The sequence below is a fragment of the Marmota monax genome, unplaced genomic scaffold (genome assembly GCF_021218885.2).
Source record: "Marmota monax isolate L192 unplaced genomic scaffold, Marmota_monax_Labrador192_F-V1.1 WCK01_AAM20220418_F8-fsc00004, whole genome shotgun sequence".
Lineage (NCBI taxonomy): Eukaryota > Metazoa > Chordata > Mammalia > Rodentia > Sciuridae > Marmota > Marmota monax.
The window spans coordinates 27,100,721-27,128,041 of record NW_026692881.1 but is presented as its reverse complement, the minus strand read 5'-3'; the positions used below and the strand labels follow the sequence as shown (position 1 = coordinate 27,128,041).

At 38.3% G+C, this 27,321-nt stretch overlaps 1 protein-coding gene and 1 pseudogene across 6 annotated transcripts in view; one reads left to right on the top strand and one right to left on the bottom strand.

The window, feature by feature from the left end:
* Vti1a (vesicle transport through interaction with t-SNAREs 1A) overlaps positions 1 to 27,321 on the bottom strand; it is a 343,300-nt gene that overhangs the window by 185,570 nt on the left and 130,409 nt on the right. The window lies entirely within an intron of this gene.
* LOC124096324 (phosphatidylinositol-glycan biosynthesis class F protein-like) lies at positions 14,922 to 15,564 on the top strand (annotated as a pseudogene).

Here is a 27,321-nt window from a genome sequence, read left to right as displayed (position 1 = left end):
TCTTTTCTGGCTCTATCAATCTATTTTTCCAACACAGACTCATGTAAGCTTTTCCTGTATATTACACAAGGTACTTCTGATGTGGTGTTTACATATGTAATGGTGGCTGTTGCACTTTCAAAAGTCTTTTTTTTAATATTTATTTTTTAGTTGTAGTTGGACACAATACCTTTACTTCACTTATTTTTATGTGGTGCTGAGGATCAAATCCAGGATCTCGCACGTGCAAGGCAAGTGCTCTATCGCTGATCCACAAACCCCAAACTATCAAAAGTCTTAAACACACATACACACATGCACGTGCACGCTGTCACAAAAGTTACACCCAAGTCCAACATGTATTCAGCCTTATTTTATTATAAAATACTCATTAAAATAAACAATTTCAAGAGTCTAAGTGAAAAAAATTTGGGGATTATTAGGCAGAAAAAGTATCAGATACTGCTGACTCACAGACTTAAAACAACAGCCACAAACTAGGGATAAAAGGCTTCGAGGCTGTCAGTTATTTTAGTTACTCTAAGATTATGTCTGGAACTTTTATCTTTTCTGCTATTATACTCATATTTCACCTATAAACATTTTTCCTAATAAGAACAATTTAAAAAAAAAAAAAACGAGAAAGCATTAAAAAAAAAAAAAAAGCCCTCCCAGGAATCCTAGAAGTCTCTAGGTAAAATGAATTACCAGTAAATATATCACCACCCACGAAGATTTCAAAATAACATCTTGAGAACAAGGAGACACAATGGCTCATTTCAAACATTTTTTCCCTTCACATTTCATTCTAGACTAATCAGGGGGCTCAAACTGCCCTGCTGCCAGAATAATCCATATTCCATTTAGTGTGTCTGATGATGGAGAGGAAGAAAATGAAACAAATGGGATGCCTCAAGAGGACGACAAAGAACAAGATCACAAGGACAGTGACTGCTAATTAGCAACATATTATAAATATGGGTAAATGCACTAGTCTTTCAACTCTCGAGTCCTGAAGTTCAGATCTTAGTCGGAAGTGAAAATGCATTTGTCAGAACCATGCTGGTCTCTTTTCTCAAAAGATGATGGACAACTGGGAGCCGAGGCCAAGGCCTGTGCAGTCAGATCTGCTGCAATGGGTTTCACTGCTTGGCAGTCAAAGCTGCTGCTGACCAGCGCCTCCCCATGTAAACTGTTTATGATCAGATCTCAAAATCTTGAAACAGTCTGTTCTTTCAGCAGAAGCAGCTTGCTCCCTTTCCCCCACATAGTGCCTAGATGGGGAAGCGGAAACTGGGAACCCTCACCAGCAGTTTTTTCAGCCCCTCCTGAAGCATTGAAGATTCTGTCTAGACCAGAGGAATCCTACAGGAATGGATTATAAAACTCCTCCAGGCTTGAGGAGTAAGTCCCAGTGCCTTTTGGGAAGTAGGATATAATTTATAGCCGGGATCTCTTGTTCTAAGACTGTTGGGGAGAACATCCCCTTGGTCACACAGGAGCCAGCCCTGTAGCTGTTTTAAGAGAATGACAGGATCCAAAGAGACTTCTCAGCCAGCAGGCTGAGAATAATGGCGAGGTATCGAGCAGCCCAGAGGAAAAGAGAAGATTCAGTGTTCTGGCCAAAAAAGAGAGTTCTTTTTAATATTGTTTAGAAGAAAGAAAAAACATATCTACACACACACCCTGATTTTTTTTTGGCTACTCTAATAAAATGGGAACATGGTGTTTTTAGCCTTCTCTTAAAAGCCTCTAGCTTGTCTCTTTCCTGTTGGATTTACAATGCTAAAGAGCAAAATCCCAGAAACCTATTTCTGTTTACTTAAGAAGGATAAAGTGTTACCCCAAAACAGAGGGACCTTTTACAGAGATTGGAAAACAAATGGTTTAAGAGCATTAAGATCTACATATCTCTCATGCCAGCACATTTAAAGTCATCAATCAAGCATAATCCTGAGCATACGAGGTGCAAAAGTGCTAAAAAGGCCCCATTAAAATCCAAGCCTTTTCAGGTGTACCACCCAATCCTGAGAATTATATACACAGCAGAAAGAGCTCTAGTTTATACACACAATACCATTAGGGACAATTTATCATGTCTTTAAAAGTGATATATAGTACATTGTGAAATTGCTTATTAACTCCAGAAATAACAAACCAGCTTGTCCAAATGCACTTGAACACCCATAATTGGAATTTTGAAAACTTAAGTTAGAGCCTATTCTTACTTGCACAGCTTAAACTTTTGGCTAATCTACCCCTTAACTTGTGCTTTGGATTTTTTAGTTCAGATTTTTGAACCAGCCTTAAAAACTACAGCTATTTGACAAAAAGTTTCAGGATGTCCGAAAGAGGTATGCTACACCAAACTCTTAAATGAACAGAGAAATTAGAACTAACTAACTTAGGTTAAAAAATCTAAATTATAGGAATCAATCATTTTATCTTTCAATTCTTATTTTGTTTTAGAACATGGCCAGTCTGCACTCATTTCCTGATTTTCCCTTGGTCCCTTAAAAAGAAATATGTGACTATTTTTAGTTGAGACTCTTATACCTGGTTTTATTACACTTCATTTTTTAAGATACTATTTATTCTATAAATATAAAATTTCATACATAAAAATAGCACTGTTGGTCTGCATTAAGATTTTCCAAAGCCAAAGCTAAAAAGTGCATAAATAAAAGGCAGAGGAAGCTGAAGTACAGATCCTGTTGCACGGTTGTGCCTTGTGCCAGGTAGGGTTAAAACCTACAGAAACATCTGTACCTGAAGTCTCTTTCAGAAGCACAGAGCCCAGTTTCCAGTTTGGCTTTTAAATATATTGATTGGCTTTCTGCATTTTGTGGCACATTTCTGTACTTACATTTTGATGGGATAACTGTTTCCCTATCAGTGGATTAACTACCTGCATACAGAAAAAAACCCCACCTTTTTGTTTCTTAGCAAGTTGACCCAGCAGCACAATCAGTACCAGAGCGAGAAAAAGTGCCCAGGTCTCACTCCAGATCCCCACTCCCGAGCAATGCAGCACCGAGAGACACGGTAGGCCAAGAAATGCGTTAGACACAAACCTACTAAATGTACCAGGTATTTAAGGAGCATGAGGCCTGGAGAATGAAGACAAGTGTACAAAAAAAGGTGTGTGGGGAGGCTAACACATAATACTGTGCACTTGGAGTGGTCAGATCCACATGGAAGAGTGCAGACCATGAAAGGTGCTGCACAATGGACAATTAAGGGTGTAGGCTGAGGCCACGACTAGACCAGCTAAGGAAGACACACATAAAAAAGGCTCCTGGGACAGACCCAGAGCCAGGTAAGACACAGGGGTGCTCAGTGAAATGATGTATATGAAAGTAAGAGGTAGTATAATGGGGTGGGATGGCTCTCAGGTCAGGGCAATCTAAGTACAAATTTTGGTTTTCTTTTGGGTCTGTAAACTGGGGAAAGTCATATAATTTCAGGTCTTATTTGAAAGATGGAAAATAATGACGATCTCATTGGGATGTTATAGGAACTATGAGAAACACAAGTAAAAACTATTTAGGAAGTGTACCCTAATCCAACATTTTCCCCAACTTGTTTTGTGAGATGTTAATAAGATGAACAGAATCTGTGACCAAACACATTTGAGCAACTCTTCATTAGACAGTTAAAAAGGACTTTTCTTCTCAGAACCATTTCTATGGTAATGTACAATCTGACCGTCTAAGACAGGAGTGCAATGGCAGCACAGGGACATGTGACCAGGAAGCCCTCTTTTGGTGGGACACCTTCTGCAGGGAAACACACTTTGGGAGACAGTGATGAGTCCTTATATGGTCAGTCTACTTAGAGTTTATTGGTGAATATTGAAACAAATGACAGTTACTGAAAATTACCAAAACAAGACGGAAGAGAAAAGGCCATTCCCAACAAAAAATTTTCATCTTTGAACAATAAATAGCAACCAATAGGGTCTCTGAAGTCTCTGTCCATAAAACAAGGAAAACCTACAGTGCCTTATATAGACCCAAGTCCTGGCCGACAGGCAAGACTTCTGTTGGCCCCAGCCCACCGCACGTGTGGCTCATCTGCTTCCCAAAGCATACTTCCAAAGCACTTCATGTTCCCAGACTGTCTCTTTTCCCAAGCATCTCTGAATTCTCCTATCCCTCATTCCTTGCTTAAAATTCTCAGTTCAAAACTGACCCTCAGCTGAGTGCTGTGGTGCATACCTGTAATCCAAGCGACCTGGGAGACTGAGGCAGGAGGATCACAAAGTCAAGGTCAGTCTAGGCAACTCAGTGAGACCTATCTTAAAAATTATAAAAAGGTCTGGGATGTAGTTTATTGGTACAGTGCCTGTGGGTTTGATCCCCGGTGTCACAAGCACACACATGTGTTTATACACACACACACACACACCCTACGATTTGACCCCAACCAGAAATCCTCCCAGTATTCCTCAACTGAATCCATTTCTTCTTCTCTATGGTCAATAAGTAGTTTGCACTTTTGCTTTAACCATCAGCTTAGCAAGCAAGACTTCTTCTTTTATCCGCTAAACAAAACCCCTGGAGAGCAAAGTCTGTCTTTCCTCTTTATATCTCCACAGTGTCTCCCACCATAGAAGTAATAAAATGCTTGTAGGAATCAAATAGTTTGAATGATCAGTAATGGAAATACTGCAAAGAGCCAGATACTATAGGCCAACAATGAGTTGCAAATTCTATTAAAGTTCAATAATAATTAAGTGAAAGGAACAACATGCACTGTTATTATTACACAAAGTTATTTAGCAGGCCTAAAAACATAGTGTGCTTCTACCTATCACAAAGATTTCCGCACTGTTGCCAGAATTACTTTAGTGGAGAGTTTTAAAGGTCCTGGGAACACTTCCAGATTGTTGCTGAACAGTTTCAAAAATCAAAATACTATTCAAAGGGTCAAGACCTTCCCAGGCACCTGAACAGCTGTATTCTCTGTTCCACAGTCCATTCACTTATGTCCTTCACCAGCTGGGGTCTCCTCCTACTGCACCTTTAACTTCCATCCACCCACAGGATCCATTCTGCTACTCACTAGTTGGCAAACAAATCACTTCCACTGAAGGAAAAAAGGTAGACAGATCCATGTACATTTTATCCCAGACCCTACTCACAAGGAAGGAAGTTCATTAAAGTCTCATCTAGCAGGCATTCTTCCCCCAGCTGTGTCTAGTCATGAGCAGAATGATGATTATGTGCATCTGGGCCAAACATTAAAGTGAAAAGCTCTGTAAAAATTAGGTATGGTTTGGAAATAAGAAACAAACATAGCCTGTATATTCTGCAGGAACGACATTAAAGAAGCACCAGGCCAGCCCTGGAGCTTGGGGGCCTCCCAGGTGGAGGCAGCAAGTGGTTCAAACAAGAGCTGTTGGAAATTCGGTACAGCTCCTAAATGCGATTTGAGATCCTGGGGCCCACATTTTCCCTATCCCGGGAAAGCCCTCCCACCCCCAGCTGCATGTGCTTACGCACACAGGCACTTGGGCTAGAGACCGTCATCATTATCATGTCTCCACTTTCCACATTCATAGTCCCAATAAGTACCCTTTCCACTGCTTCTCCCCAAAGAACCATTTCATTCCAGATGCAATGGGCTGGCTCAGACCATGCATATACTAATTCCTTCAATCATGAGAGTCAATTGGAAAAAAAACCCTAGTTGAGTTTGACATGACATCACCAATAAGACAATTTTTCAGAACCCACTGCACTATAGGCATTAATTATTTTAAAAAACCAAAAACAAAACCCCCAAAGCCCCAAACTGTGTTTACTAATGTGCCAGGCAGTGTTCCAGAGGCTGGATTTACCTTTCCTTAGAGAGTCCTCCAGACATTTTCTTATCTGACAGCTAATTAATACTTGGCTCACTGTCACAATGGGCTGTGCAGAGCAAGCTCACCTGTGTTACCTCAGTGTCTTTCCTCTAACCCATCTTCAACCTCATCTTCTCTCAGTCAGCCAAGCAGAACTGCACCCCTGTTCTTCCTATGCTTCCTATCTCCTTGCTGTTCCTCTGGAATGTCCTGAGAATACTCAGCTAAGGTGGACTCAGGAATGTACACAGTGCCCTCCCAAATCATAGCACGCTTACTCCACTTTACCAGTAGTTTAAAGCTGGGCTCAAAAATCATCTACTTCACAAAGTCTTGTCTGAGGACCCACCCTCTTTTCTCTGGATCAAAATTTTTCTCTTCACAGTTGGTTGATTGTCACCTTCTGTCTTTTACAACTTTTCAAGCTTCTGATAACTATCTGCCTGTTGTATTATCATCACTATTAGACTCTGAGAAGGTGAACACTGGGCCATGGCTTCTCTCATGGCTTTCAGCCTGATGAGGTCGATGGTGACTATGGGGCACTATGCTAAATGTTACTTCTCACTTGATTTTCACCACAGTACAAAGTAAGTACTACTTTTATTGCTATATTACAGATAAGAAATTGAGATTCAGACAAAGTAACTTGCTCATGATCACAGCTGCAAAGTAGAAAAGTTAGATCTTGTACATCTTTTATTAACTATACATATTTTAGTTGTAGATAGACACAGTATCTTTATTTATTTTTATGTGGTGCTGAGGACCGAACCCAGAGCCTCACATGTGCTAGGCAAGTGCTCTACCTCTGAGCCACAACCCCACCCCCAGATCTTGCACATCTTTTGTTATGTTCATTTCCAGGTAACTTCTACAGTTGTATGTGGTGCCCTTTATTCTTTGTTTCAAATTTTTTGACTGTTACATAGAAATGCAAGTAATTTTTTGAATTCAGAAACTTCATTTTTTCTTTTAATGGTTACACTTACAATTTTACCATGCATTGAAACGAGTTTAAAGTTAATGCCTTTCCTGAAAATTACAGGTGCTTAGAATATCTCAACTCTGATCACTCCCCTCTTAACTTCAACAATTAGGCCAAGAGCAAGAACATTTCTATTATTTCAAACATCATCTTTCCTCAAACTAGTTATTACTATTATCTCATTTATTCATTTTTTTATTACTTGGGATCAAACCCAGGGCCTATCACATGCTAGACAAACCCTCTACCACTGAGCTAAACCCAACTCCTATTGGTATTTTTAATCTAAATTATAAGTGTAAATCTTAAAATACTTAAGATTTCATTTGATTTAGTAACTTCTTGTTCACTTTTTAGTCTTACTCTTTTTGTTTCCTTTTGAAGTAATTTCCCTCTTTTATGAAGTACAAGTTTCTTTGGTGAAATATCTATGGATGGCAATATCAGTTTGTATTTCTCTAAAAATGTTGCTTTGCTCTTGTTATTGAAAGACGGTTTGCTGAGAAGACAGTTCTAGGCTGGAAGTTATTTTCTCTTAAATCCTGGGAAGACATCATTCCACTGTCTTTTGTCTTTGATTATTGCTAAGATACTTTTAATTAACTTATTGCTTGCTTCTAGGTGATGAGTCTTTTATTTCTGGCTGCTTTTATTTCTCATTGACTTTGGTGTTCTACAGTTTCAAAACAGTACAACTAGATGTGAACATCTTTGTATTTGTTTTGCTTGGTCCATGTTGTATATCTGGATTTTTGTCTTTTTCCACATTTAAAAAATTCTCAGTTATTATTTTGTTTTCAAATATTGCTCCTCTAAATTTTACCTTCTGGGACTCCAACTGATGTCTTTGGATCTTCTCATTCTTCCTCCATGTCTCAACATGTCTCTCATGTTCTCAATCTAATTTTCTCTCTGTGCTGAATTCTGTATAATACATTTTCCAATTCACTAAGTATCTTTTCAACTTTCTCTTGTTTGCTTACAAACCTACTCATCCAGATTTTAATTTCAAAAAGTTCTATATGGTCATTTTAATAGTCAGCTATTGCTTCATCATTCACAAATTCCTTTCTTATTTTCTGCATACATACATATAATTATATATAATTTTTAAATTTTTTTGATGATTCCAACATCTGAAAATCTTGGGAAATAAAAATGTGTTGTTTGCTGTTAAAGTGAATTCTCATTTATGGTAATTTTCTTCTGTGCACTGTTTGGTAAATTTTTTATAACTTTTCAGTTTAATCTGTGGGAATCCAGAGAGCCTAATTTAGGGAGACTTTCCTCCAGAAAAGCATTTGCTTACTTTTGCTGGAACTCAGTAGGTATGATTTACCCAAGACTATTTTTACCTTCTTCATGTGTACTGGCTAAATAGAAGTTTCAAATTTAGCTGTCCCATTATGTGTGTGTGCACGACGTGCATGGGCACGAATGCAAGTGGGTGTGCACTTCTGTACCTTAGATTCTCAATTGCAGGGCTGAGGGTGGCATTGGTCCCAGAGAACTTAGTCTTTGTATTCGTGTCTAGCTCACGGCTCTCTAGTCTGGCTTTAGCTTATTGTTTCCCTCTTTTTTCCTCTTTTAGATTTCCCTCATTGTCTTGAAAGGCCTCCAGTGCATCAAATAAACATGTTTTAGCTTATCTAATTTCCAGTTATATATAGATTGAGACACCTCTTCCATCTCAACTAATGTAGCATTCATTTGTTTTGGTATGAAAGTTCTAAGATTTTCATATAAAATAAAATAAAATCATTGCCATTATCTTCACTGTTTTCTAGAGTCTACATTTTACTTTTATTTATGGAATAACACACTGTTAGGTGGCAAGCCACTCAAATGACTGTTTAGTACAGTGCCTTCTCTGGAGGCATTATATTGGTATCTTCAGCTGGACAAATCCTTGTCCCTTGGAGCTCTCAAATGCTGAAAGACATTTAACATTCCTGGCCTCTACCTGCTAAAGTCAGGTAACTGAAACAATGAAAAATGTTACTAATTTCCAACAGCTTCCAAGGTTGAGAACTTGAATTCTAACCTTCTCATTTTTCAGATGGAAAATGCCCTTCAGATAAAGAGCAAACCCAGATATGGCCACGAAGAGGCTATGATGGCTGCCTTTCTGTCTCTGGGTGCATACTACCAATTCTACCTCATCCCCTAAGCTCCAGCCACACTGTCTTTTAGTTCCTTAATATGCTATGCTCTTTCCTGCCCCAGTGGTTTTGCATGTTCTTCTTTCTTCTTAGTGGACTCTTCCCATTGCCCAGCATTCCCCACCGGCTTTGTGTACTACACTCCTACACATCACAGATCACCTAGCATATATCACCTATTTGGGAATATTTTCCTGACCCTTAGCCTAGGACCAAGATCCCCGTTACACACTTTAACAAACACCCTTCTCTACTTCAGTCAATCCATTTCATATGGTTTAAAATTGTACATTTTAATGGTTATTTCCACCACTAGGCATGAAAGTCCATGAGGGGTGGGGATGTCTATTTTGTTCAGCACTGACTCATTTGTACCTAACAAGCATCTGCCACTTAGTAGGGGCTCAAAAATATTTACTAAATTGATGAACCTAAAAAGTCACTGGTGTGGGACTTATCCAAATAAGAATGTGGTTGCTAGGAAAGATTAAACTGAATACTCCTTCTATGATGTTCATCAGGACCTGGGGTACAAAAGAAATATTCATAAATATTAATTTATATAGACTCTCTGCTGCCATTTATTCTCCAAATGGAAATCTCTTAAATCTGCAGTATCTCAGGCAAACCCTGCCCTGCTAAACTACTGTGACAGTTGGTTCTTGCAAACAATTTTCACTCAGGACGTTCAATAACTTCACATTTAATACTAATATACATCTCCCAGAAAGCCAATATTGTGGACTGCTACACCATCTTATTGGAAATCCTTAATCTATTGCCAATATGAACTTTGGATAATTATGGATTTTTAAGTTTTTCAATTAATAAAATCAGCAATGATCCTTTGGCCCCATATTTTGGAAGTCTGAATTCCATTATCTGTATACTCCATCCGTTTCCATGGATTGATCATCAATATGATGCTATTTAAAAACTACTTACCTATGCTGGTGGTGTGCTTAGGAAAAAAGAAAAAAATACCTACATACTTTTTGTCTCCATTCTCATCTGTGAAACTGACCTTGCTTTCTGCTGAGAACCTTGTGTCTTGCCACAAACCTCCCAGTATTTACAGTGTTGTGATTTCTGTCACACTGTGCCTTGTGACTGACAACAGCCTCTTGGGTTGGCAGAAGTTCACAAAATGACCAGGCCCATAAAATCTCCACGAATCCTTCAAAACTCCAGCTAGTTCCATACCGACCTATACACTCAAGTACACAAGGAGCTCTTTTGAGTGTTCATTAGTTATCAGAATAAAGAGAAAAATGTCTCCAAAAGCTTCTTGCTGAATTTTTTTTTTTTTTGAGAATTCCCTTCAAAAGGTAATTGCTCATAAGAGACTAACTTGGCTGACAAGCTACCCAGCATGAAGAAGCCACGGGTGGTCTTTTTGTTTTTCCCATAAACTTATGGTAAACCACAAAATAGTGAACCAAATATAAACTGGTGCTGTCTACACTCCCCCCACCAAAAAAAAAAGTAGTACAATTCCATTCTCCTTTCAAAAAAACCACCACCTTAGATGCCAAGGGCATGAGTCAATGACAGACTGTGAAGAAGGAAGCACTTCAACGTTTGATAAAGCTGGACGGCTGCTGCTCCTCTACTCTTAAAAGACCTAATGGCAAACTGCTTTGTAAGACTCAAGACCAAACTTGGCACAGGTACAAAATGTCAGTCGGGCTGCCCATAATTCCCTGTTTTAAATAACACACTCAGGTGTTAACACATTTGGGCATATTTGAGCACATTTCCATGAGTAGAGTCAACGTAGTGGAACCTAAATGAGTTCCTTCCTTTAAAACCCATTTCTCTTTGTAAAAAGTTAAAATAGCATGCACATACTTTTACCAAATGAAACATGGGTTTCTGAAGAGAGGTGAATGAGAAAAAATGGAAAAAGGAGGGGGAAAAAAAAAAACAACAAAAAAATGGTTAACAGGAGGCTGTTGCGTTTCCTAAGCACAGCAATATGAGCTTAATTGAGGCTGACGCATGACAGACTCGCATGTACAGTATCGCCTGGCTCTGACTGAAGCTGCTGACAGAGGGTAAATGGTGCACGGCAGCGGGGCTTGCCCTGGCCTGGCATGGCCACGTAGGGGCACGGAGCCTGTCAGGAGATAGCAGGAGGGCTAATGAAGGGCAGCCCTTGTTTTTAAAATTCTTCTCACTTAGTTTTGGATCAGACTCTACACCATGAAGCCTTCTCAACCTTTTAGTGCTCAGTTAAGGATATGTGACACTTATTTAAAAATTAATGCATTCTAATCAATTTAAAGTTAGACAGGGAAGACTCTGCAAAAGAGGGGAGACAAAAAGAAAAAAAAAGGCAGAAGGAGGTGAGAGAGAAAAAGACCAAGAGAGAATGAGCTCTGTGTATATGGAGGAAGAAGATGGAGGGCATAAGAAACATGGTGGATGAAGTTAAGTATTTCTGGATATCTTTGGAGAAGGAATTTTGTAGAGATGCATGTACCAACATAAGAAGTCAAGGGAGAGCAGAAAATACTCTGTATTGTTTTTTTTTCTAAAACATTCTTTGCATATTCTCTCAATAATATAAAAATTCTAAGAAATAAAGGGTGAGAAGATGAATGCAAAAGGAAATTTTTAGCAATTGTAAAAAGCACATAATTGAAACATTTTGAGACTCTTTCCATCAACAACTACAAGACTATTGTGTATCTCTCATCATTAAAACATTCTTTTTATTTCTCCATTAGGGCCAGCCTTTTAAAAATGACTGAATGAATATGTATACCATGTACGTATACATGTGCTTTACTAGAAAGAAAACCCAATATTTGCTTGTCCTGTTGAATAACTGTTAATACCAAGGAAAATTTATAAAAAAACATCCATTATACATAAAACAGAAAAGAAAATAGTTATTTTTCTACCTCACATCAACATTTGTGAAATGTTCAGCTTAGATATTGGTAAAAACTGAGTACTAAGTGTCTGAACACATAGGCCCAAATATATTATTTAATTTATTTAATTTTTCCTATACATTGTCAATATAGGAAAATGCTTCATTGCAAAATTTTATTCATGTTTTAGGTACCTGAACACTACACATATGACACCCACATTTTATTGGTTATTGTCTACCCAAGGCTTGTTTTAAAAGATGTCATCTTTACTGTAACTAATGGAAAGGAGGAAGAAATCACTCTATGTTAAATGTACAAGGGGCCATTTGCAGGTAAATGGATGGAGTTGGAGAATACCATGCTAAGTAAAGTAAGCCAATCCCCCAAAACCAAATGCTGAATGTTTTCTCTGATATAAGGAGGCTGATTCCTAATGGGGATGGTGGGGCACATGGGAGGAATAGACAAACTCTAGATAGGGCAAAGGGGAGGGAGGGGGAGGGAGAGGGCATGAGGGTAGGAAAGATAATGGAATGAGATGGACATCATTACTCTAAGTACATGTAAAAAGACATGAATGGTGTGACTCTATGTTGTATACAACCAGAGATATGAAAAATTGTGCTATATATGTATATTTTGAATTAAAACACATTCTGCTGTCATATATAACAAATAAGAATAATTTTTTTAAAAAAGATTACAAAAAAAGTACAAGGGGCCAAATTTATATTATGAAAATTCAGTTTAAGTGATACTGAACACTGTTGTCTGTTTCTGTTAACCTTCACTGAAGCCATGTTGATCTTTCTCACCTCTCTGAGGACAAACCTCTCTCTAATATTAGAATGTAAAAGTAGCCATATTTCTAATCACATGAAAATTTTGACATTTGAGTTTTCAAATTTATAATAAAATGTTTTTTCTATTTTAAAATAATTTGAGTTTCTATAAGTTTGTACCCAAATAAGAGTAGCTTTTTGCTGGAATGGTGGTGCACACTTGTAATCCCATTGGCTTGGGAGGCTGAGGCAAGAGGCTTACAAGTTCATATCCAGCCTCAGCAATTTAGCAAGGCCATAAGCAACTGAGTGAGACCCTGTCTTAAAATAAAAATAAATAAATAAACAAACAAATAAATATAAAGAGCTAGAGATTTGGCTCAGTGGTAAAGCACCTCTGGGTACCCCAAAAATGCCCCCCCCCCAAAAAAAAAGTAGGGGAAAAAAGCGCTTTTTAATAATTACCTTTCTGTACAAATTGGCTTTACCAAAGACAACAATCTGTCAGATTTAAGTAAGCTTAAGTTACTCCCACACAGCCCCCAACAGATTTGGCTTTTAGATACCAAAGATATTAATTTGGGTGCTGACATTAAAAATTAAGTGTTTTCTGGTGACATCATTTTGACTACTTCTAAGTAACTTGAAAAACTTTCCACTGTATCTCATATTATTTTTATAACATGTATTGAGAAAGGTCATGCAAAAGTAGATTTCATACAAATAACCACAACAGGCTGCTAAATTACCAGGGAGCTTTCCAGAAATTTACCTACTGCAAGCCTGGACACTCAATCCGAACATCTAATCCTTTTATGAGTTACAGCTCAATAGCATGGTTATGAAAACAATGAAGAACAACAGGGTGCAGACAAAAGGCCCAGAAGATCCATAGCCTGTTCTGCTCCACCTGCGTCTGACAAGACAGGAGGTCTTATTTGCAAGTCACTCCTAGAACCACTGGATTTAGCCAAACCTGGTAACACCATTCCACTATTGTTGCTTGTTGAAGATTGGTGTTTGTCAATGTCACCGTGCTGGGACAGCTCTAATTACAAATGGCTGGGGCTGAAAACAGTTCTGGGTTTCTTGACAGTTAACATAAGGAAATTTAGGAAGTGGGCTCATTTGCCCTATTAAGAAAAATGCAAAAGCCAGTGTGATGACAACTAACATTTTCAGTTTTTTTTTGTTGTTGTTGTTGTTGTTGTTGGACAGTCCAGATGATCTAGATTCATCCTAAAATTCAGAGGAAGAAAAGATCTTACACAGACATTTTGTCACAAGTGCTGGGTGATAATCTACTGAAGCAAAACAAATCTACACAAATTTATTTTTCCTTTTGATTAAAATAATCTTACTCATTATGTTATAAAATTAAAGTCAATTATTTAAAAGAAATTTGGGTAGGAGATAAAAATCAAACTGGAAGACTGCAAACTTCCTTTCCAAATTAAGAATTCTTTGGCTTTATGCCACATTTTGCTTGGGAAATGCTTCTGAAAGGAAAGTGAGATTGTGAGGCTCCTGAGATTATTGATTCGGGAGGCTTTTACCTGGAGCAACGCCAGCTAATCGATGGCCCCTTTAAAACTCTTAGAGATACTACTAGGGCTGCCCATGTTTTCCAGAGGCTTGGCCACAGTGTGGTCCCAAACACATGATCCTGAAAAAGAGAATGACTAGAAAAGTATGCTTTCCACCATTCTCCCGGAACAATGAAGATGACTTTAAGCAGAAAAATATTTCAGCGCACCTCATCTAAAATTTATGCTACATGTGTACTGTAAGTGCTTAGTCTGGCACCTCTCAACCCTATATATGTTTGTGAATTCAGCATCTGTGAGAAAGTCTGGCTTTATTTTTCTTTTCTTGTGTGTTTAACACAACTTTTCTGCAAATATTTTACCTAAAAGCCAGGGTATAGGCAGAGTGCAGTGGCTCATGCCTGTAATCCCAGCTACTTGGGAGGCTGAAGCAGGAGGGTTGCAAGTTTGAAGCAGCCTGGGCAATTTAGTGAGGCCCTGCCTTGAAATACAATAAAGCTGGGATGTAGTTCAGGGATAGAGTGACTGCTTAGCATGCACAAGGACAGGGGTTTAATCCCCAGTATCACAGGATAAAAAGAATCAATCCTGTGAGGGTCATGGCAGCCTGATGCACTTAGAGCGTGAGGCAGTGCCTCCACTTCTCCTGTGCGGTCAGGAGAGTTATCTAATGACCAAAAGAAAAAAAAAAAAAAAAAAAAAACCAACAACAAAAACCAAAAACACCATGAAAAGTACAGATATCAAGAGACTACTGTATACCCATCTTTTATGCATATTTTCAATTATTCTACGCATCTTCATTCCATGAGTGTTCTTGGAGAACTTCTCAATATTGGAAACACACTTGATGTGGTTGTACATCTGTTCTGTTTTTGGAACTGCTGTCAATCTAGTATTATATCTGGTAGTAAAACCAAATGTATCCTCTAAAAGAAGTTCACTATCACATAAGGTTAACCAGAGTTTTGAAATGTTGTGTCTACTTTCTTATGTCTTGCTTTTATTTCATGTGATTTTTGTTCTATATGGATCTATATGGAGCACCAGGAATAGAGTTGGTGTTGGAATCAATTTTTTTTTGCAGTTCTTTTGTCTACTTTTACTACTGTACCTTGTTTATATTTGTTAGGATCAAATCTCAAAGCATGGCTAAAAGTTTTCAGTAAAAATAGAGTTACATCCATTTGGGAGTATAGTCTCCTGATCACTACAATTTCTAGTTTTGTAGGAGCATGGCTTGGAGCATTTCCTATTCCTCTGGACTGGGAAAGACCATGGCAGGCATGGCTCATCTCCTGTATGCTTGGAGAGACCTTTGGCTACATGGCTGGCCTTGTTATTTCACCACTCTAGATATACTGGAATAGAAAGCAACTTATGTACAAGAACAATTTATTAGAGCAAAGGGAGAAGACATTTCTTTGTGCAGATTTCACAAGGACTGTGCAGAAATGTGTGAGGTCAAAGCCAAGTAGTTCCACTTACAGCATTGTTGTTTTATGTGTTTCAACATGATGTGATTGTAGCTTTTAAAATCATGAAACCCCCGAGAGATTGTACCTTCTAATTGAAATAAAAGTATTTATAATAATAATAAAAAATAAATAAACTCAGGGTGTGGCCTTTAATAATGCCTGGGAATAAACTGCCATTACTCTGCGATGGGAAGCCCACACTTCTCCATCCTGTCACGAGTGAGATTCAGGGTCCCATTCAGGTGTGAATTGCTTGAGCGCTTCAGGGCTTTCACTAGTGAGCCCCCTTCCACAGGGATTTGGAACTGTCCACGAGGCACTACTGAATCTGCCAAACAAAACCTAGTGCAGTTGATTCACCAACATGAGGTTCATTTTTTTTAATTGAGGGGTGATGATATGTAGGAAAGATGCACACTAGGTGATTGCTTTAAGCAATTCCATGTCAACAAAGTAGAAGAAAGTCTTTAAGAATTAGAAACACAGGCTCTAAGCCGAAGTAAAAACATAATTAAATTATTAAAATCTGTCATACTATTGAACTATCTAACATTTATTGTCTGTCTACTGTACACAGAGTATTTGATTCAAGGAGGGGACTTCAAAGTCAGTAAGATATGATTCCTGTTCTCAAGAGTTTATACTCTTAAATTATTTTGGAGTTCTTTTCATCATTAGCATAATTGTTCTATTTGATTTTTTGTAGTGCTGGGATCAAACTCAGAGCCTGGTGCTTGCCAGCCAAGTACTCTTCCACTGAGCTACACCCTAGACATCATTAATTTTTAAAACTATTTAACAACCCCCCCTCCCCAAAAAGTTTTTGTATATTTCTAATGATCTTGTTCTAAAGCTGAAGCTACTTTCATTAATTTAATGATTTTAAGTGTTTATTCAATATTATGTACTTCTTTTTCCTAGAGTAAGTTATTATTTTAATGATTTTTCCTTCAAAGAGCAGAAATATACCTCATTATTTAATCCTTCTCCAAAACATGTATGCATCCAGCAGATTAAGCAGCATAGAATAAGAGGAACTTCTTAAAATTCACTGGTATTTAAATAAGATTCACTAGGTCCTAACCTAACCACATATACCATCTTTTTTTTTTTTTTTTTTTTGAGTTAGGGGTCTCAACTGTATTGTCCAGGTGGCCTCAAACTCCTAGGCTCAAGCTACCCTCTGGTCTCATCTTCCTGAGTAGTTGGGACAACTGGCGTGTACCACCACACCAGTTCCGACCCATTTTTACTAGTGAACATTTTGTTAAAATGATTTTCTAAAGTACAAATATTTGAGGGCATAGTAACTGCAAAAGTGTCTACATCTGTTGGTAGGATAGCTACACCAACAGATAAAAGCTAACTAAAGCTGAAGGAGTGAAAAATCATCCTGATCACCCAACATCAGTTCGAGCAACTCAGAAGTAGTAGAACACAAAATAAGAGGTGTTAGAAGAATTTATTTTCCTGACTAAGGAAGGTCAGATATAGTGCATCAGAATGCTGTATCTTGAGAAAATCATTATTTTAAATGCTGAGATTCCAGTGAATAGAATAGTTTTCAAATATTAAAATCTCTGTGGTAGGCTCTGACCTCAGAATAACAAGAAAATGGCAGGCGCTTATTTTTCCACACATAAAAATGACACTTATTGTAAGGTCATTATATAAAAGGCCCATTTCCCCTTCATAAAATAAATAATTATACCACTGTTTCAATATATTTGCCAGCAGGTCTACATGTGGTTTAAGTGGTTATTTCAATGACCTAAATATAGAAAAGAACTAATACCTACAAACTTAAAACTATGGTCCAAGTGGCCCGTAGCTCTTGTGTATCATTTTTCCTTGGCAGATCATTTACTCAGTCTCCTCTAGTGCCCTGTAAGTGTTCTACTTATACACATGGCACTTTTCTGATCACATCTAGAGGACTGCGTGTACTTTGTTTTAAATATTAAACAGGGGTTTTATGTATGCATGTAACTGCATTGTTAATGACATGGGAATCTACTGGAAAGATACCTTCTTTAAGACCCTCTAAGAGGGGTTAAAGTGAAAATTTTGGGGCCAGGAGGTAGAGAGCTCACCTAGCATGTGCAAGGTCCTAGGTTCAATCCCTGGCATCATGGTGGGTGGGAGAGAGGGAAAGTTTCAAGGAAGGAAGACATGGGGAGAGTACTTGCCATTACAGAATGGCTTTACTGTATAGGGCTGCCGCAGTTAACCTACCAGAGGGCCCCCAGTGATCCCCCTCCCTGGGAATTCACACCCTTATACAGACCCTCCCACCTGTATCAGGGTTGTCTATGTAATCGAAAGAGCACTGGGGAAGTAATGGTATGTCTAGAAGCAGCCTGGTGTGCAGAAATGTGCCCAACAGTTCCAGGGAAGGAGGGGTACAGCTCGACTAAGTCTGGAAGCAAAATAAGTGGAGTGTCTAATTGTTTCCAAAAGTTTCAAATCCCGAAGAATACTCAGAGGCATGTCCATGGGCTACAGGTAAACACACATAATTAGCAACCCCTTTCATTCCGAAAGCTAGATTTTTTCTTTTATTGAATCTTCAATTTACCCGTGAATAGTCTATAGGCAATTCCCCACAGTAAAGTACTGTATCTGGTGTGATATTAGGTTAGCAACTCCAATAGGGCTTGTGATCAAATAAACCTGTGAGTACTGCCCCAGTCCTATATTTGTCTGAATGTGAGAACCTATGGAAGATGTGGTTGAAGACATGTTCCACCCCACGGGCATCCTGTTGTGAAGACCCAGAAGAAGAATGACACTCAAAACTTGAGGCTAAGGAAAGCTGTGCTTTTAAAACCAATTTGTGTTTCACCTGTTGGATGTTTTGATGCTTATAACTGACTAGATTTTCCTCTTTGGCCAAAGGAAGTTCAGAGCAAATTTGTTTGGTACTGGGGGTTGAACCAAGAGGCACTTTACCAATGAGCCACATCCTCAGCCCTTTTTATTTTTTGAGACTGGTTCTCACTAAGTTGCTTAGGGCTTCACCAAGTTGTTAAGGCGGTCTTGAACTTGCAATCATCTTGCCTGAGCCTCCCAAGTCTCTGGGATTACAAGTATGCATCACCATACCTGGCTAATTTACTTCTAATTAATGAATAGGGCCTTAGTATATTTCTGACTATTTTTAGTTTTTATTTTTCTCTTTGCCCTGATTTTCTCATATACTTGTTTTAATCCTAATGCACCTTAGATTTGTTCTAGAACCTAGAGAAAGCAAAAGTGTAGAGAGAAGATTACACAGTGAGTCACAGGAAGAAAGAATGGGATAGAGAAACAGAGATAAAATTCATTGAGAGCTAGTTTGTTTAGGTGTTGTTCTAGCCCTGAACATCTACAACCCCTTTGCATGCATCTTCTTAACAACTCAAGGAGTCGTGAAAAATCCTGTTCTATAACCAAGGAAAACTGAAGTATAAAAAGGTTGAATAACTTCCCTAAGCCACCATAGCTAGTTGGAGGAGGCAATGCTTGGATTCAAACCCAGGCAATTTGGCTCCAAAGCACCACTATGCCAAATTAATACGTGGATTATAGGGTTCGGCCTCTGTCTGATATAGTTTACTCTTATCCTTAAAGCAGTAGCTAACCTCCAGACCAAAATAAATAAATAATAAAATAAAGAGTTTATTTCTTAAGCATGTGGGTCTGACACTGGCCGTCCCCATCCTAAATGACAGCACACTGGTCAACAGGCAAAGAGCTCAGAGGCAACTGTGAGCCTAAAGGGTTTGACCAAATTGCTTTTTTTAAGGGGGAAGAAGTCATGAAGTCTTTGTGACTGTTACTGGTGTTGTCATCTACCAACATTGATGGTTTTTCTCCTTTATAGGTAATTAGACACACAGCAATGCTTTATATGCTGACACAGGCTTGGGGGAGGAGGATAAGGTGTTGGGGGGTAGAGGCTGGTAAGATGGGTGACATAAAGCAAGTCTTTGCTACCTATTCAGCTAGTCTGAAGATGTAATGCCCCCTTTCACTGCCTGAGAAATCTGTGAGCATCTCATGCTACAGGAAGGGGTTGGAGAAATTCTCAGGACATGTTTTGAGATTCGAAGTGTGAAGAAGTCAGTTTGAAGTAAAATAGTATTTAGTTCCAGTGGTGGTGTGTGTAGTGGGAGAGGTATCTGAATGAGAAAAATTCTAGCTGGTGCACACCTGGAACCCCAGCAACTCAAGAGGCTGAGACAGGAGGATCACAAGGTGAGGGCAGCCTCAGCAATTTAAGGAAATCCAGTTTCAAAATAAAAAATAAAAAGGACAGTGGGTGTAGCTCAGTAGCAGAGTGCCCCGGGGTTCAATTCCTAGTACTGAGAAAGAGAAAAAGGAAAAAGAAAAATGCTGACAACAAAGAAAAGTACTATTAATAGTGACAGGGCTAAAAACCAAAACACAAAACAAAATAAAATTAAATAAGGACTTCTTATACTCAGAAAAATAGGCAATAAATGTTACTGGAAAATTAAACAAAACCCTTCATACTTCTGTTATACATCAGTGGTCAAGAACAGCTCCGCATCCTTGGAACCAAAAAGACTTCAGTGGGACAAGTGTTCCTCAAAGCCTTTGCAATATAGGAAACAGGCTCTTAATCTTATTACATTGTCAACAAGTTCCCTGTTAATCAGTGTCCCAGTTCTTCTGGGCCTAGCCTGTTATGCTTGAGATTACATTCTACAAGGTCCAAATCAGCTTAAGCAAGTCATTTCCCCCTTGTATGGCTGAGTTTCACAGCCAGCATGACAATGCTCCTGAGGCAGAAGAGAGCCTCATTAATTAGCAGAAGCCTGAAGAAAATACACTGCACATTTATTTATTGGATTAAAAATTTTAAAAACTATTAACAATAAACATTTTTGACTCCAAATAACTATTTAGTTAACATAAAGAATACTCTAATCACGAATTTGGTTTAAAACATGTAAGCAGCACATTTATTTATCAAGCTATCTCGATAATATTGTCAAATAGTTCTTTGTGACCAAATGATTTTTTAAAAAATTGATCCTTGTTTGATATGTTTCCATAAAGGTCTTTCTCTAAAGCCATATCTATCATGAAAAATCATGCAAATAACTGTTTACAAAATTAACATAAATATTGATGTGAACTAGCTTGAACTCTGCTGTTTCACTATTTGACATTTTGACCACAATTTCCCAGTATATGCATCCCTTATAAACATATGTTAGTATCTACTTCTGAAAGCCTGACTGATCGTAAACACTCCTGTCAAGTCCATCAGAATGTCTTATAAATACATTGGTGCCAATATTTCTTTATTAAAAACATAGTCAATTAGAGTTTTTCTTTTACTTGAGGCATTTTAGAATTTATCATCAAAGCAATCAAAACTACTTTAGGGTTTAAATGGTTTGCTTTGATAAGTTTCCATCTTCCTTTATTTTTTGAATTATTATTGTTTAAGCCCTGCATGGTTTTAGTTCAATTTTGTCAAACTTTTGTACGTCAACTGCTCATTTTCAGCAATACTCAGGATATGCTTCTGGCCATTTGTGGACCTGCATAAACAAAAGATTTCAGAAAAAAACAAATTTCATTCATTCATTCAGTGAACATTAAGTCCCGGGCACTGGGCAAGGTTGAGTCAGAAGATGTTCCTCCCATTCTTAATGGACTTTAACCCCAGCGCGCAGAAAAATATGGCCTGGATGTTCACATGTTTTCTTAAGAATTTATGGAAATGCATTGTTTTTAATCTGTATTTGAATAGCCTCAGCCCATCAAAGGACCCTAATTTTGATTATCTAGTTCTCTCAAAATCTAAATCCAATTTCAGATGTGTTTATTCAGTTTCCCAGAGTCCTTCAGAAACATTACTCTTAAAAAAAAGATAAAATGTGACCAGAGCTGACAACTGATAGCGGTACCTTGTGGCACAGGCTGCTTCTCTTTTCTGGCCTTAGTAACAGCATCTGGGGCTGGGGATATAGTTCAGTTGATAGAATGCTTGTCTCATATGCACAAGGCCCTGGGTTCAATCCTCAGCACCACAAAACAACAACAACAACAACAACAACAACAACAACATCGGACACACAGAATCCTTGTTTCATGATAGAACAGGAATTGAATTCTATTGCACTTCAGTTCAAAGGTCAAGGGTTATGCTCTGATGAGGCATGGAACAACTAATGACCGACTGCTTTCCCAAGAAATAGTAAATAGTGTTGACAATCATGGAGTATCTGGTTAGCACCAAATAAACAGAGCAAATGCATTTATAAAATATCCCTATGGAAATAGATGTTTAAATTCTAAAAAATACAGTCAATGGTTTTTGAGTCAGAATTTTAACCTAGAAATTTCTGAATGTTAACAATATTGTTTGTGCATAGCAGACATGCCAACTGTTTTTTTATTGAACTTCAATATTTACTGTCATTGGGGCATTATTGACTCTGGTTTCTCTTTGGTCAATATTTTCCTTCAGAAAAGCACCTTGGACTTTTCTGCCTCTGTACCTTTGTTAAAGTAGTTCCCCTTACCAGAATGCCTTTTCCTTAAGTTTCACAAATCTAAACACTATTCACTGTCCGGAACCCAGACTAACCCTCACCTCCCCACTTCTCAGCATCTACTACAACATGTTGTCAGCCAACATTTACTAAATTTCACCTCTTTTATTAGATTATAAATGTTTTGAGGGCAAGCAAGGATTGCACTTTATTATTTTTGCATTTTCAAAGATTTAGCATGAGGAACTGCACATAGCAGATGAAAGACTTTTAAGTACATATCTACATACGAGTGATTGCAGATAATGGAGATAACTCACACCAAACATTAAATTTAAAACATCTGTAAGATTCATTCATTCATTCATTCACGATTTTTTGAACATTCACTTTTTGTACCAGGCACTGTTTTAGGTGTTAGAGACTAAGTACAGAACAAAACAGACCCGATCTTATAGACTGTAAGGTCAGCTAACGTAAAGTGCAGGGCAAGGGGAGAATGAGTCGGGACACTAGTTTAGGAAGAGCAGTCAGGAGGGAGCTTTCTGAGGAAGTCACACCTGAATGATGCAGTAAGACCCTTATAGATGTGGGGAAAGAGCTTCTGGCAGAGGGAAGAACAAGTACAGATCCTGGGGTGAAGCTGTGCTGGGCATCACGGAGGACTGGTATGGAAGAGTGGTGGGAATTATGGTTGGAGGTATAAGTAGCCAGATAATGAAAGGACTTGTGGTTCACAATAAAAATTGGATTTTTATATTAAGTATGATGGAAAGTCATTGGACAGTTCTGACTGGAGGGTAGTTGATTCAATTCATGCTCACAAACAGAGCACTTTATCTATTAATAAGAATAAAAAGGACTGTACTGGGGGGCAATCATAAAAGAGAGAGCAATTAGAAGACTGGCATAGCACCCAGGGTGGAGGATCAGAGTGGTAACTGGGTGGTAGAGGCACTGATCCAATTTGAATGAATAAGGGCAAAGATTGGCTGTAAGAAATCCAAGATGACTCTAAGGTTTAGGTTTGAGCAAATAAATGGAAGGTGATACTACTAACTGAGATGGAGGACCCTGGAGGAAGAGCAGAGAGTGGGGAAAGCAATCAGCATCAAGTGCACGTGTTCAGTAGGCTGCTAGAGGTTTCCAAAGTAGGAAATAAAAACTTGAGATTTATAAGGTTAAGACTAACTGGTAAACTCTGAAGCCCACTTACGACCTGTTAAAGCATACTATATTTTAAAAATAAAGTTACTGTCAGACCAACAGTGATGCTGTCTATCACACCATTGGTGACCCTAATCCCAGGAGCATAAATATACATGCATATTTTGAGTAAATTTTAATCATAAAAAGGATAAAGTATATTCTACCATGAATTTTTCAGCAAATAGTCATGTGAGAGAACATGTATGTTTAATTTCAATATCACTTCTGCCATTGAGTGTTACATTGCGTGTCTGTGATTTCTTCTTGAAATCCCAAATGCAGTCAAGTTTCCCATGTAACTGAAAGCATTACCTCCTTACTACGTAGCCATACTTCTCTTTATCCCTCATCCCTACTCCTAAGCTATACTGCATAAAATCTTTAAAGAATAAAGACATATTTTATACTATCCTGATCAGCTCTGTGTTTCAGAGTCAATGTAAAAGCCAGTCCAAGATAGGTACCTATTCAATATATGTCAGATGTACACGTGGTAAAGGAAGATCAGGGAGACTTGGTAAATCATCATATTTCCCCCCCGGTAATATAATTATCTAGTCCTACCCAAGTCTACAACTCCCCAGAGATTATCTTAGAGTGAGGCTGTCAACAACAACATCATCATCATTAAAGTGAGTGGGAACTCTGCCTGTCCCAATAGAGATGGGCCAGCCCCAAGCACAACCCTAACACAGTCAAATAAGGAGAGGATACAGTCACAGGTGACCAGAGGGCAGGATGGTAGCAACAGCCTCCTCACTGATCTTATCTTCAGCCTCTCTGTGTTGACACCTTCTATGTGTCACTGTTGGACTGATTTTTGATCTTTGTGAAACACTGTGTATTAGTTTCCTATTGCTGTGGTAACAAATCACCACAAATTTAATGGATTAAAACAACACAAATGTTTTCTCATTTCTCTTTTTCACAGGTAGGAAGTCTGAAATGGGTTTGACTAGGCTGAAAATCAAGCTGTTGCTCAGGCTGCCTTCCTTCTGAGTGCTCTAGAGCCGACTGTTTCCTCTCCATCTTAGGCATCCAGAGTCACCCATGTTCCCTGGCTCAGGGCGCCTTCCTCCATCCTCAAAAATAAGTAGCACAGTGTCTTCAAATTTCTTTCTCTGTCTGATCCCTGCTTCTACTGCCACCTCTACTCTGATTCCCTGGTACTGGGAACTGAACCCAGGGGTGATTTACCACTGAGCTATATCCCTAGCCCTTTTTATTTTGAGATAAGGTCTTGCTAAGTTGCTGAGGCTGGCCTCAAACTTGCAATCCTCCTGCCTCAGCCTCCCAGGTCACTGGGATTATAGACATGTGCCACCATGCCTGGCTTTCTTTTCTTTTATAGGTCCATGAGACTACACTGGGACCACCCAGATAATCCAGGATAATCTTCCTATCTCAAGGTCATTAACAACCATATCTGCAAATCTTTTTTTTTTGCCATGTAGGTAAAATATTTACAGGTTCCAGGGATTAGGATGATTGCTATGTTTGAGGGAGGGATATATTATTCTAGGGACCACACAGTTTTCAAACATTTCATTCTCAGAAATGGTTTGTGACATGGTAATTAATGACTAAGGCTCTGTAGGGTCAGACAGTCCTGGACTTAAAGTCTGCTTCATCATACACCAGCTGTGTGCCCTTGGACATAGTGGTTTTTTTTTTTTTTCTTTCTCTAAACCTTAGTTTCTGATTCTATAAGATGAGGATGATAATAACAGCATTTACTTAACAGATTATGAATGCAAAACATGCAGTGACATTTATTTTAAAAATATTTACTGAGTTGCCCTCTCTGTGTCAGGCCTTGTGCTGGAATATAATCATGCTTTTTATCACAGCAAGTTTCTGATACTGAAGGCTTTCTACAAAAGCCTTCTCCTTTCAGAATTAATATTGTCAAAATGGCCGTACTACCAAAAGCAGCATACACATTCAATGCCAATTCTCATAATACCAATGAGGTTCTTCACAGAACGAGAAAAACCCCCAAAACAGTTCTAAAATTCATTTGGGAGAATAAAAGACCTGGAATCGCCAAAGCAATTCTAAGCCAAAAAAAGCAATGTTGAAGGCACCACAATACCTGACTTCAGATTATACCATAGAGCTACAGTAACAAAAACTGCACGGTCCTGATGTAAAAATAGACACAGAGATCAATGGTACAGAATAGAAGACACACAGACAAACCTACTTATCTACAGTCATCTGACTGTTGACATAGATGCCAAAAACATACACTGGGGAAAAGACAGCCTTTTAAACAAATGGTGCTGGGAAAACTGTTATCCATGTATAAAAGAATGAGTCTAGACCCTTCTCTCTCACCCTGCACAAAAATCAAATAAAAATGAATCAAAGACCTAGGAATTAAGACAGAAACTATGCAACTCCTTGATGAAAACATAGGTCAACACTCCAACATATAGGCATAGGCAAAAACTTTCTCAATAGGATCCCTAAAGCTCAGGAAATAATACCAAAAGTTAATATATGGGATGGCATCAAATCAAAAGTTTCTGCACAGCAAAGAAAACGATTAAGAATATGAAGAAAGAACTTACAGAATGGGAGAAATTCTTTGCTAGCTATTCTTCTGACAGAGAATTAATACCCAGAAAATACAAAGAACTCAATAAATTTAACACCAAAAAAATAAACAAACAAATAATCCAATTAATAATGGCAGTCATCAATAATAATAAATGCTGGAGAGGATGTTGAGAAAAAGGAACACTTTTACACTGTTGGTGGGATTGTAAATTAGTACAACCGCTATGGAAATCAGCATGGAGGTTCCTCAAAAGACTAGGAATAGAACCACCACATGACCCAGCAGTACATTTCCTCAGTATATATCCTTAAGAATTAAAGTCATCATACTTCAGTGATATATGCATACACCCATGTTTGTAGCAGCACAATTCACAGTAGCCAAACTATGGCAGCAGCCTAGGTGTCCATCAAGAGATGAATGGGTAACAGAATGTGTACATATACACAATGGAGTTTTATTCAGCCATCAAGAAGAATGAAATTATGTCATTTGCTGAAAAATGATGAAATAAGTCAAACTCAGAAAGTCAAGGATTGTACATATTCTCTCATGTGTGGATGCTCGAGGGGGAAAAAGGAAAAGAAAGCTATGGGGGAAGGAGATTCCATGAAAACCAAAGGGAGATGGGCAGAGTAGAGGAAAGGGACCACTAGAGGGAGGAGAGGAGAAAGGGGAAATACTGGGAAATGATATTGGCCAAGTTATATTATTATATTGTGTGCATGTATGAACATACAACAACGAATCCCATTATTATACCCTACTTTGTGTAAACCAGAGAAGTAAAAAATTGTGGTCCATTTGTGTACAACAAATTGAAGAGCATTCTTCTGTCATGTATAACTGATTAGAACAAAGAAAAAATAAATTTAAAACTATAAAGAAGCTAATAAAAGTACATGATCAATTAATAAAAAAATCCCACTATCAAGTTCAACTATAATGTACCAATTAAAAAAAAATAGGAGGAGGGGCTGGAGTGGGTAGAGCACTTGCCTTGCAAGTGTGAGGAACTGGGTTCAATCCTAGCACTAACCACATAAAAACTTTAAAAATATTTAAAAAAATAGGGGGAGGGAGCCTCCTTCAATGCTTGACTGCCCATTCATTGGGCTTTCATCATATATTGCTCTGTTCTGATATTTAGCTTCACACACATATATGCCCCAACTATACTGTACTAGAAGATTCGAGAGAGAAAGATCTTCTCTAAGTCTTACCTCTATTTTAAAATGAATAAAAGCAAGTGAGTCCAATCTGCCTACAACCTCTCCATCCAACTCCACAGAGAAGTGCAACCTAGCTGCCAGTTTTCTCTGCCCTAATATCCTCTTAGCCCAATCAGGCCCTATCCTC